Genomic DNA, 13172 nt, shown 5'->3' with positions numbered 1-13172 from the left:
GGAGAACCCCATAGTAATGAGCCACTCTTACCACTGGGTTCCTCAGATGTGAGCAGATGGAAATGCTAACCCACTCATGGAAGGAGAGTTTCTAAGCAATTGTCTGAGCATTCGGGAAACCAGTGGAAATTCTGCACTTAGAAGGGATAATTGGTTCAGCTCTACTCCCCTGAAAGCATTTTTACTGGAGTTGCCTCGCTGCCCTATGGTGTACTGTCTGGCCGCCCATTCCATTTTGTAGAATAATGGATCTGAATGTAATTCAGCATGAAAAAGAAAAAAAAAACACCCTATGTTAAAAGGCTATTAAAAAAGTGTGGAAGAGACACAAAAGAAGACATTCTTAGATGATTGGAAGGTCTGGCTTTGGGGAGGAACCGGCTCTACTTGTTTTTATGTTTAAGATCAAGAGTGAAATTCACAAAGTTGCTTCCTACATCTGTTTTCAGGAGCAATTTTGTAAATAAGGCCTTTGTTTTTATTACAGATATTTATTAAGCATAGACGTGGTCCAGAGGGCATATGCACCTTGTCTGAAAATCAGACATTATTGTTAATGAATAGTCAATACAAATCATCTTCCCTAAACAATTGACATTGAGACACTATCTTTCCAGGATAGCTCTAGTAAATGTACTTGAATATTCCAAGGAGAAGGGACTTGCTGTGTGGAAAAATCAGGAGTATGGCTCCAAGGAGCATAGGGACTTCTCTTACAGGAATTATTCTAGAATTTAAGGATGGTGCTGCCTGGAGGTAAGAGAGTAGCTGAGAAACATCTTCATGAGCTTGCTTTCAAACCCACATATCCAGATCAGAATAAAGGGAAGGTGGTTCTTTCATCTGCTCATTCAATAAACACTTATCAGGCACCTATTATGTGGCAAGATCTGTGCTGCAGGCTCTGGGTTCTTAAATTTATCTCTGGGACATCAGAATGCCTTCAGAAGAGCTCCTTTTGATCCTGGAGGGCAGTAGTTGAGTGTCTTGTGCAATATTAAAGTTTCAGTAAAAACATTATTGGTGAGTTCGCCTTGCTGGCTTACACATGCTTAGTATGCTAAGTGAGGTGGACATTTCCACTCCTCCAGAGACTGAACTGCTGGACACTATCCTTACATCTCAAAGGATCTGGAGGAAAGTGGTGAAGAACCAACCCGAGCCATCTGGCTTCTAAGCCTCAAGACAGTACTTTAGGTGCAAAACACATTATTATCTTAAAGTTTTGGTTGCATACATCGTCTTCTGAATCTTAGCATAACTTGGAGTCATGATCAGCGTTATTATTCCCCTGACAGTGGAGAAAACTGGAGTGCGGGAGATTGAGTAACTAACTTGCACAAGCTGACAGCTGGACTAGTGATTGGTCTTGTCTCTACTCCTAGCCAAGTTCTCTTTCTACCTCCGGAGAGCTTTGTGGCCTTATAACCAACCACCTCATCTGTCCAAAAGGTCTGTTCCCCGTCCTCATCTCATGATGGTTCGTAAAATAAGTTATAAGACAGTGTTAACATGAAAACAAGAGATGCAGCCAGAGTCGAAGGGTACAAGTGGCAGCCGCTACACCTTGGACACCACGGGAGGGGGGTGCTAGAGGAGGTTCACCCAGTGGGGGCATCAGCACCCATTTTGGATCTTGGGAGCTGGAGAGTCACCTCTGATGTTAGATTTGAGACTTCATAGCCAGTCCACTTTGCTTTAAGAGGGAGGCCCAGCAAGGGTTAGTGATTTCCCCTGGAGCATTTTTGGTGACTTTGTAGGTGAATTTGCAAGTTCATTGAGCTACTAGGTCATATTTCCATAACAAACTGTCTTGGCTTTTATTTATTTACTTGTGTTTTGTAGTGGGGGTATATGAGAAAGCTATTCTAGTAGCTTTCCACCCTGAAGTCATTCTGAAACTCAAATGGAGCATAATGAGAAGTTAATTTGCATCCAGCTGTCACCCCTAACTCAAGTTAGATGACAGGCCCATGTCTGTCCTGGGGGGCTTTGGGCGCCTTGGCCTGCCTTTCCCTCCCCGCTCCCTCGTGAGCTTCTCATCGCTTCTGTCCCCAGGCGAACATACTCCTCTGGGCTGACCCCAACCCTGTTTCTTCCTCCAGTGGAGCGCCGGCTAGCAAAGCTGCCTGTTCCAGGGAGAAGCTGGCATTTCTTACACGGGGACTGAGCAGAGGAGACTCCACTGCCTTTTGGAACTTGCTTCTCAGCTGGGGAAATGAATAACTTCCTGATTGGCCTCCATGGAGTAGAAATTGGGGGGAAAAAAGGGGAAATCCTGGCCCAAGGCTCCAGCCTTGGCCTAGGAATCTCTTGGCCCACAGGCGCCCAACTTGGCACACAGTGAGACCAGTGAGTGGAGGGGGAAATCATAACCAGATTAACACAGCTATGGGGGCATTTTCACACTTACTAATGAAGTGGGCATTTTACAAGGCCTAGGCAGCCGCCTCCACGGGCAAGCAAGGATTCCCCAGCTCTCTCTTACAAGCAGGAAGGCCGGAGGGGAAAGACAACCCCAGCCCGGGGCTGCCCCTGCAGCTGTGCAGACGCCCCCAGAGCCCCGCACCCCCACTGGCTCCTCCACTGTTAGCGGGAGGTATGAGCTTCTGTGTTTGCTTTAATAGAGTGTTAACCTCAGGCCCTAGGACTTGTGTTAACACTTAACACAAGGCTGGAACTGAGGGGAGAGGCCAAGGGACTGGCAGCTGAGCACGACTGGAGGACTGAAGTGGCGGGTGGGGAACGGAAAGGCCAGGAACGAGGCAGCAACTGACTGTCAGCTGCTCAGTCAGCAGATGTCCCAGGCCTGGGCAGTGGGCGAGACCTCATCCATGCACAGCTAGATTCCTCGGTTATCTGATTGAATGCAGATTCTGGCTGCTGAAGTAAGGGGCCAGGCCTGAGAGGGTCCACTCCCAGCAGGTTTCCAGGTGCTTCCGCTGCTGCTCCGTGGCCCACACTTGGAGCAGCAAAGGTGTAGAGCTCAGGCGAGTTCTCCAGTCTAAACTCTGCCCCTCACTGAACACCCTTATTTCCTCAGCTGTGAAATGGGGAATAGTAACAGTTGCCTTGCTTCTCCCCCACCCCCGGGGTGTTATGAGGATTAAGGAGAAAATGCCTGTGAAAGCACCTTGTAAAGGGGAAAGCAGTATTCAATGCAAGGGATTATTGTCAGTGCTGAGATTTCTATGCCTCACTGCTCCCCCTGTGTGCTCTTGCAGCCTTTTCAACCTTTCCCTACCTCCTCCCTGGCTTCATGCTTGGGGCGCTGAGTCAATGTGACCTGCCAAGGCACAACAAATGCTTGGACATGTCAAAGCAGAAAATGACAATTCCCAGGCACCGTGCTATTTCAGGTGTGGAACAAGCCCTGAACACACCTTGTGTGAAAAATGCAAGGACATCCAGCTGAGCCCCACTCTTGCCTCTGTGGGGGCTCAATGTCCAGGAAGTAAGGTCAGGAGCAGGGAAGGCACCCTCTGACAGGGAACCAGACACTCGCCAAGTTCTCAACAACGCCATCAGCAGGCCCCCAGGATCCCACTTCTGCATCTGTCACAGGCGGCCACGACATTATTTCTGTTTGTTCGGTCACTGAAGACCTGGTTCCCCAGTTACCCTGTGAGACAAGAAACTGAGGTGACTGAGGAAAGTCATTTGTCCCAAACCTCAGTGTCTCGTATAAAATGGGTAGTGTGCGTCCTGTCTGTGGCATGAAAAACAACGATGCTACACTATGTGAGGTATTCGACTTCAGAGAGGCCTCCTGCTCCAATAGATGGACTCCCTGCCTCTACTGAAGAACATTCTGCCTTCATGTTTATCCTCAGAAGACCCGACCCCCTCACTGTGGAATGTTGTCCCTGCAAACTCTCCCCTTATGGAAACTGTCCCCACCCACCCCAGCTCCCGTGCCTGTCCTCTGTAGTCCAAGCTGTACTGCTTCTCATCTCACCTCAGGCCCTTAGGCCACGTCTTTGCTAACTGTCTGCATTGTAAGGATCTTGTTACATAATATAGCCCCTGTCAGAATGGCAGGCCAGACTCAGATCTTCATCCCCAGGTGCCTGAGGCTGAAAATCTGGTTCAGTTTTGCCCCTTGGAGTGAGATCTGATGGGTCTTGGTGCCGAGAGAAGTGGAAGGCTGACCACACACTGCAAAAGGGAATGCCTTTCGCCCAAGCTGGGAGCACCATTCAAAGCCCACATTGTTGGGTGACTTCCAACAGAAATAAGTCAGGGATCAGACCCGTAACTCCGGGACCCTCCTTCAGAACAGGGTAGCTCCCCCTTCCTTTCCCAAGGGCTTAGAGGACCAAGAGAACTTGCTAGTCCCAGGTTTCAGGCTTAAAATTCTCCTTAAAGGCCTTCCCTGGTGGTGCAGCGGGTTAAAGCGCAGCACTGCAAATGAGCCACAGCCACTGCAGTATGAGTTCCATCCCCACCCCGGAGGTGACCCACATGGTGCAGCAGACCTCTCCTGACCCGCCTGCTGCTCCCCACGCTGTCTCTGGTGAATTTTCTCACCACCCCTGCACCTCTGGCCTGTACCCTAGTTCTGTATGCATAAATAAATAAATCTTTTTAAAAATTCTCCTTAAAAAGCCTCAAATGGAACACTGTGGAACACTGAACTGTCTTTTGAGACAACGGAAGATTTTCACTGAGTTGCTCTCCTGCCCCCACCCCTCCCTCAGCTGCCTTGATCTGTAAAATGGAAATATTAGTGCCAACCTATAGAGTTGCTGGCAAGATCTAAATTATGTGAAGTGCTTCTGTGGTCACAAACAAGACTCAGCTAGTGCTGGTCACCGTATCTTTCCTGATACCTGATCACAGACTAATTCTTTGGAGTTGGAGCTGTCCTAGAAACCCCAGTTTGTGTACCTACTTGTCTGGAGAGATACGGTTCCCTGAAGTTGTTCCACTCGAGACGTTGGTCGGTTTCTGAGGCAGTTTGTCTTGCTGTTGTCCTGAGCCTTGACACAGGAACCCTGTCACAGAGCTACGTGTCAGTTTTCTCTCCAGCCCAGAAGCAGGTCAGAGCATCCTGAAGGCAACATGTTTACTGACCTCAATCTGCAAACTTGTTCATTTCCTCACACAGAGAGTGGAGATGTTTTAGTGCCCAGTCTAAAGCAGATGAGAAAAGATCCCTAGAATCCTACCTGACTTGGAAAGTGCTCTTCTTCTCTGAGGCACCTCCAGGTCTCCTCAGAGCATAGACCCTGTCAAGAGTCTCCTTACCTGGCCTTGCAATAAAGATGGATCTTTTGGGCTCCCCAGTAAATGGTAGGGTGACCTCAGAATGATGTGTGTAGGGCTCAGACATAACTTGACCCCGGTTGTCTCCTAAGAAACTGTGCCCTATTCATCCCAAGATGATAGGTGAAGGGACTTGATTTAACAATTGTTTCCTCCCTCAGTTGCTCTCTTAGCCCCTTCTCTGATGTATGAAATTTATAAAGAGGTAGAATTGTTTCCTCCATTTTGACACACAAGTTGGTACACATTCCTGATATGAATTTAAGAGAAATATGTCAGATGTCTACAGAGATAAGTCTGCATTGCGTGCAGGCAGCCGTCACCCTGGGAGGGGAGTCACCTTCTGAGCCACAAGCCTCGTGGCCAGCTGGGTAGGCAGGTCGGCAGAGCGGGGCTCACCCGGACGCTCCCCGGGCCCGGCATCCCACGCCTGCACTGGCACAGGGTGTACTTATATTCCCCAACTTTTTCTTAGTGTATGTTTGTTTTATGCGGATTACAAAAAATGTAGGAAACGCGGAGCAAGGTATCCTGTGACAGAAGAGGCCATGATTAACATTTTGTTCTGAACCATTTGAAATGCTTTTCTAGAGGCTTCTTTACTTTGCTTGTACTAACGACACAATTTCGGTGCAACACTAACTCTTATAGCATTTTCTCAGTTATAAGCATTGGTTTTCATGACTACCTAATATTCTACTGCAAGAATGATTAAGTCTGATATACTTCACACATTCCCGACTGTAAGTCTATCTTTGTGCGTGTTCAGTAGGCAACAGTGGTTATTTAGTGGGCTAGATTTCTGAAAGTCGCTTCCTATTTTAGCCATTGTGCATGTTTTTAAAGGATTCTTGATATATATTGCCAGATTGCCCTTTAGATAGTTTGCATCAATAATATTCCTGCCAGCAACAGTGTACCCCATGTCATACTCTTTTGAATATGATTCTATTTCTTTTTCGATCTGTTTTTTCTAAAGATTTATTTATTTATGAATATAGAACTGAGGTAAAGGCCAGAGGCACAGGGGTGGTGAGAGGCTTCACCAGAGACAGAGTGGGTTGCAGAACAGGGAGATTGATGAAGTACACTGCTGAGGGGAGCAGCGGGCAAGACGAGAGGTCTGCTGCATCATGTGGGTCAGGTCCTTGGCTGGGGGGTCAAACTTGTGCTGAAGTGGCTGCTGCTGGCTTCATAGTGCTGTGCTTTAACCCGATGTGCCACCAGGGAGGGCCTGATTCTATTTTTTTTTTACTAAATAATGTAGAGAGCTTAAATATCCTATCCCATTCTCAGATTTGAGGCGATTGTGGGATGTAAGGGACTTAACTCTAGAGCTAAGAGGCCACATCAGTCCCTCCAGTGGCCCCTGCTAGCATCCGCATAGAATTGGGGGACACATACCACTCCGATGTCGTGTCCCCCCATCAGTGGTCCTTGCTATGTAGTCATTCAAAGCCACTCAACTTGAACGAGGGACTTGCTCAGATTAGGGGCCTCTGTGGCTGGTCCCCACCTAGCTTGGCTCCTCTAGCTGTCATCTGGCCCAGAGATGTCGCGTCCCCTGTCCTTGATCCCTGGGCCTTTCACAGTGCCCACCGCCTTCTCAGTTGTTCTGAGCAGATGCTCCTTCCACCCCAGAAGGCAGATGTTTAGATGAATTGTTTTCCCAGAGCTGCCCCAACAAATTACCACAAACTTGGTGGTGTTTATTTTATTATATTTTGAACCAGAAATTTTTTAATTTTCAAAAAACAGAAATATATTCTCATATTTCTGGAGGCAGAAATTGAGTCAGAGAGTGAGCAGTGCCACACTCCTTCCAGAGGCTTCAGGGGAAAGTGTCACCTGTCCCTTCGAGGTTCTGGCTGCTCCTAGTGTTCTGCAGGTCGTCACAGCATGGGTCTCTGCCTCTGCCTTCACGTGACCTTCTTCCCTGTGTCTAGGGTCACCTTTTCCTTCCCTCATATAAGGCTACCAGTTGTTGGATTTAAGACACCCTAAATTTAGGATGTTCTCATATCAAGATTCTTAATTACATCTCAGAGATCCTGTTTCCAAATCATGTCTCCTTCTGAGGTGGACATGCCCTTTGGGGCGACCCCCGTCAACCCACTAACGTAGGTAAGAAATCTAGGTCCAAATAGGCTTCGTGACTTGCCCAAGTTCATACTGGAGAAAATAATAAGAAATGGTGTCCAAACCTAGGTGCTTATACAACAAAATCTTTTTTCAGGTGACAGCTTGGTTATGTGATCTGGCTCCAAAATGATGTTTGCTCCCTTTTCTATGATACCTCAATCATCATTTCACTATTACTGTTAGTGTATTATTGTTGATTACACTGAGATTGTTAGTGCCGATGTAACCAGCCCTGACATGGGAGTCTCCTACTTCTTCTCAATGTCTTAAGTGGGGAAATGAAGACCCACGGTAACCAGGAAAATGAGTGGGAGAATTCTAGTATAACCTATGTGTCTTGATTTGCAGCCTCTATTCTAACCAGAAATATGAATTTTGATCATGTGTTGCTGCAGGAGGAGTGGCCTATGGCAAATTGTGACGAAATTCCCAGTGTCCCAATTATTGTTAGGGCCCTCTGGTGAGCGATGAATAAGCCCTTTCCACTGGTGGCCCCGAGGACCTGTGAAAACACACATGCTTGCCTCACTGCATCTGGCACATCAGCATCTCCTGGCTTGCCAACATTAGCTAAGACTTTGCTCTGCTTTGCTGGTACCTTTCCCTTCTCTCCTGCTCATTTTACCTCTATCCTTAGTAGCAGATCTTTCTCAAAATGACCTAAACCCCAAATGCAAACCCCCTCCACCAAATGAATATGGGACAGACATGGTAAGCTGATTGTCACCAGTTTGGACAGCATTAGGTAATCCAAATCTTAAAATATTTCAGCTGTCACCCCTAACTCATGTCTGTCCTAGGGGCCTCTTGGCACGATGGCTTATTTTTTTTCCCTCCTCACCCTTTTTGCCTGACTGTGATCCTCCTCCCATCTCTTCTGTCCCTTAGACCCAACCCAAACATACTCAGTTAGGCCCTTTTACTCTGCACCAAGACGGTAGATGTGGCATTATGCTTTTTTGGAAACTATCCTAATGGATTGAGAGATACCGACAGGATCCTTCTATTGGCTCTTCTTCATGCAGAGAACCCGTCTCTGCTAGTCACAACACCGTGCATGTTGACATAGCAAAGTGTGCCTGGAACCAGCCCAGTGACCAAATAAAGCTAAGGCCTCAGCTGGTGCTCCCAGCCTGCGGAGCATGGGCGGGCAAGCTCCCACGCTTGTTTGTGAGCTAGCAAGGAGGCTGTGTGGGGCTGCCTTCCTCATGCAGGGGATCACCTCTCAGTCATCTTGGGCATCACGGTTATCATTTGTTGTTATCGTCAGCTCTCACCAGAAGAACATTGTCTAATGAGCAATGAGAACTCTTGGTGCTTATAAACAGCGGTAGTTAAGGCTTGACTTTTGGTACTGGCATCCCTGGTGGCTGGAAATCTGATCAACAGGCTCACAACAGAGTCCAAACCTGGGTTGAAGCTAATTGATGCAATGCGGAAGGCTGCACCACCGTCTCCTAAATGGTGAGATTGTGATTAGACCCTGTCAGCTCAGAGGAACATCCTGGCTCCGCCACGCCACCTCCACCCGCTGCGCATCCTTGCCCCTCAACAATGGGGTACAAAAGGCAGACACGTGTACCCCAGTCCTCCCCAGGAGCTGCTAGCTCACCAGCTGTCACAGCATGGCGTTAATGGTTTGCGAAACCCAAGAACATGACCCAGATCTCCTCTGGGGAGAAACTAACCCCAGATGCCATGCTGGGAACAGGATTCAGAAAGCGCACCTGTGTGGGGCTGCTCTCTGTCATCTGAGGCAGACTGGTTCGGTCCTCCCAATTCCCCGAGTCTCAAATTTAAAATAAGCGCACTTGCTCTATTCTATTACCTTGAGCTCCCTTTCCTACATCCCCTCAATCTCATTCCTCCCGGTCTTGGCCCTGGCTGTTTAGCCTCTGGCACCCCACCCGAAGGGTGTTGACACTGAAGTAACTCCATTTTCTCAGATGGAACTGACCAGAAGTTGGAATTTGAGGGTGGGCTTCAGCAGCACCCATGAACACCCTGAAATTGCTGACGTTATTTTATATATGCAAACAGACATTTCACCGGCAGGTGGATGGTGCCATTGGCTTCTCCCGTAAAGAAGCTTCGCTTTCTAAATCAGCTCTTGGCAAGTTTGCTCATTCTAACTTGAGTAGTCACTAGGCTTCCTTCCCTGAGTGGGTGATACTTGAACTGAATCTTGGGAAATGATACTCGGAGGGCAACCTGGTAGGAGGCAACCTCAAAGAAGAAATGTCCAGGGGACATCATGGGAAGACCATTACACTTAGAAGCAATGACCTGAAGTTACCTCTCGTCCCTCGGCCCCAGTAAAATATAAATCTGTTAACTGGTGATTATTGCTGCTTCCCATCGTTTTCTAAAGAACCCTTGGCTTTTTTCTTTTATTTTTTTGGCTCACTTTGTGTCCCTGTACTGGCTTGACTCATATCATAGTGGACACTAATCAATATTTGATAAATGTGAGTTAACTGAAATAATAAACGTGAGAGGGCTCTGTAAACAGCAGCGCATTGCTTCAGCAAAAGCTCTTTGTTGCTCAGTGTATATTTTTTGTGCTTTGCAAAACAGCCTGTGGTGAGTGTCTTCTCCCCCTTGAAACTGACCCTTTCCCCTGTAATGGGACTCAAAGGACCAGGCCATCTGATGGAGCGTCTCGGGGCTGGCCGGATGAAGGATAGCTTTGCTGACATCGCTGACAAGATGTGCAGTTGCCTGAGAGCCCAGAGGTGACCTCATCCTCCAAGGGCTGGCCTCTTCACCCCAGCCCCTGCTGACACACACACCTGCAGCCCTTCTCGCTGCAGGATGGGGAGCTGTGAGCTCCTCCGCTGTCCTCATCTGCACTGGCCCGGCTGCGAGGGCGGGCTGAGAAGGGGCCTTGCAGTCTCTGCCGGGACTCCTTACAGGATAAGAAACTACTGATTTTTCTCCCAGTGACTTCTCAGCACAGCAGAAACCATTGGATGTTCCTTTGCTGAACACTTTTTGTATCCCCAGCCTCTTACCCTTAAATCCCTAGCAGTGCCCTTGCTAAAAAAGAGATTAGGGGGTCCTCCCTGGTGGTGCAGCAGGTTAAAGCACAACATCATGAATTTACCACAGCCACAGCAGCACAAGTTCGATCCCCGCCAGGGAGCTGACCCACATGGTACTGCAGACTTCTCCTGACCCGCCCGCTGCTCCCCTCAGCAATGTATTTCAGTCCATCTGCCTGTTCTGCTCCCTACTCTATCTCTGGTGACTCCTCTCACCCCCTGCACCTCTGGCCTGTTCCCCAGTTCTGTATGCATAAATAAATAAATCTTTTTTAAAAAGAGAGATTAGGTTAGCTCTTCTATTAGCTTGTTTTTCTTCCTGTGCCATCCAGCAGGCTGACTGCACAGACTTCTACAATGGTCCCGGGATGGTGGGCCAGGTGGGAGTGAGAAAGTCTCATAAAACATGTTGCGTAAAGGTGACAGGCGTCCCAGCACGAGTTAGGAAAATTAGAGGTGATTTCTCCAGGTGACAGTCCTCCAGTGTGGATGCAGTGAAGGGAAGCAGCGTGAGAGCTGACAGAATGAGCTCCAAGCTAGGAATTCAGAGCCCATGTTCCAAATCTGTCACTCAGAGGCTGTGGGCAAGCCACCTACCCTCTCTGAGCTTGCAGCCCCTCCTCTGTAAACTGCGGGGGTACCCATCCTACCTCTCGGGATCATTGTGATCAGCAGCCTTTGGCATGTCTCAAGTAGCACAGAGTCACGCATGTGATTGTCAGGCTACCTGTGCACATGCCCACAGGTGCGTGGCAATGGCTGCCGGTGGTCTGCCCTCTCGCCACTGCAGCCCTCACCATAGACCTGTGGGGCTAGGCCCTGTCTTTCTTTACAGAGGAGGACCCAGAGGCTCGAAAGGCAGGGACTTGCCCAGAGCCATGCAGCTGATAGGCGCTGGGGTCGACGCTGAAGCCCGCGTCTGTTTTCATTCTCCACCTCCACACTAGCTCAGACTTGCCTCCTGTGCCCCATTCCTTAGTCCCTAAAAGTATGACAAACTCCTGTGACCTTTACCATCTCTCCTGGACCTGCCTCTTCCCTGAGTTTTTTTTTTTTTTTTTTTTTAGTTTTCTTCCTGGAAACTAAAATTCTGACATTCCCTTGACCTGCTATGGCCTTATCTGCCCTGACCTCAAAGTGCAGCGTGTGGAGTCCCTTTCTACGGGCACCCTGCTCTTGTGAAATGAGAAAAGGAAAGGTCCTCCCTTCCCTCCCCCAGGCTCTGGCTTATCTCTGTTCGTAAGAGAGCTGCCGCCTCAGCCGGAGGACACAGGGAGAGGGGCCTTCTGGACATCGCTTTGCACAGATGTCGCAGGCAGACCCTGCAGAAAGCCACGGAAACTCTAGCTCTTGATCTGGTCAGCTACGAGCGGGGCAGCACCAGAGGGGAGCCCTTACTCCCAGCAGGACCCTTGCTTCATCTCTTCATCCTTCGAGATGGGGCAAAAGCTATTAACGCCACCTCGGAGATGGAAAAAGATGATAGAGAGGCCCGTCTCACATCACTTAGTGAGTGGATTGCAGAATCAAAACCTCGACTTACGTCATCAGTCCCTGTGCGTCCTTGGGGACTGGGCACCTTTGAGTTGTTGCTAATGTTGGTCAGCTGTTTTCTCCGGGCTTGGCGCTGCCAGTGCGTGACTCCGGGACTGACACCCCAGCGCGCAGCACCCCCACTCCCCAGCACCTGGCGCCTCACTGGGTGGAGAGAGAGGTGGTTTCAGGCAGCTTCCTACTCCTGAGCCTTGCCTGACAGGCTGACCCGCAGCTACCACCCCCAAGGTGGGCCTCTTCGTGGGAGATGCATCTGTAGATGCCCCAGCGCCAGAAACCACCCTACAATTAGGCGAGAGATAAATCAAAGCCAAACTTGGCTGATGACATTCAGGAGCCAGTAGTGACCCTTGCCACACATCTAAATCCCGGCAGGCTGGCCAAGGGCCTTTGTCTGGTCGGGAGAGCTCAGGATTATCTGGCCCTCTTTGCTGATGTATGGAGTCACCCACTGCCGGAGTGTTTACTAACGGTTATCACCTCAGTGCTTCGGCCATTATCAGAGGCAGGCCGCCTGCCGCGGCTGGGCCTCGCACCCTCTCTATTACCACCTGTCAGGGGCAGAGAGTGTGTACTGACGCTGCCCAGTCCTGGCTGCCGAGGAGAGATAGTTTCTGACGGCTGATCAAAGAGGAGAAGCAAGGCCTGATAAAGAGTGTGTGCCGTGCTTACTTTTAACTTTGGGAAACATTGGCATTTGCATTTTTCCCCCATCTTCCTGGTGCTGGCAGGAACCAAGCCCAATAAATGCGGTGGATTCAGTTACCTAATCACTGGGGAAATGGTATGTGCTTAAAGCAACAGAGCATGACTATAATCTCCTTCCAAGAGAGAGTAGATGAAATAAGCTTTCACAGAAGACTTGCTGTATAATATAGTAGAAAAATTTAAATTTGGACTTTGAAGTGATCTTGCATGCAAAATCTAATCTTGGCGTTCAGCAGAACACCATGTTCCTTTTAGAGTCGGGGAGCAGCTTCAGATTAAGTAAAGATCCTTGCTGAAGATGCTATCATTGAACTCCAGTGCTTGTACCCCTCCAAACAGTGCCCTAGTTGGGCGCATGTCCGTATATTTTTTGTGCTTTGCAAAACAGCCTGTGGTGAGTGTCTTCTCCCCCTTGAAACTGACCCTTTCCCCTGTAATGGGACTCAAAGGACCAGG

The 13172-nt window shown here is 48.9% G+C and overlaps 1 protein-coding gene across 5 annotated transcripts in view; it reads left to right on the top strand.

Annotated features, from left to right (window-relative positions):
- The window catches only part of BCAS3 (breast carcinoma amplified sequence 3), a 453152-nt gene that overhangs the window by 417342 nt on the left and 22638 nt on the right, over positions 1-13172 (top strand). The window lies entirely within an intron of this gene.

The sequence above is a fragment of the Condylura cristata genome, unplaced genomic scaffold, assembly GCF_000260355.1.
Source record: "Condylura cristata isolate star-nosed mole 26May11 unplaced genomic scaffold, ConCri1.0 scaffold00017, whole genome shotgun sequence".
In the NCBI taxonomy this organism is placed as follows: Eukaryota; Metazoa; Chordata; class Mammalia; order Eulipotyphla; family Talpidae; genus Condylura; species Condylura cristata.
Note: the sequence above shows the minus strand (reverse complement) of the source record. Positions and strands in the feature narration are given on the sequence as shown.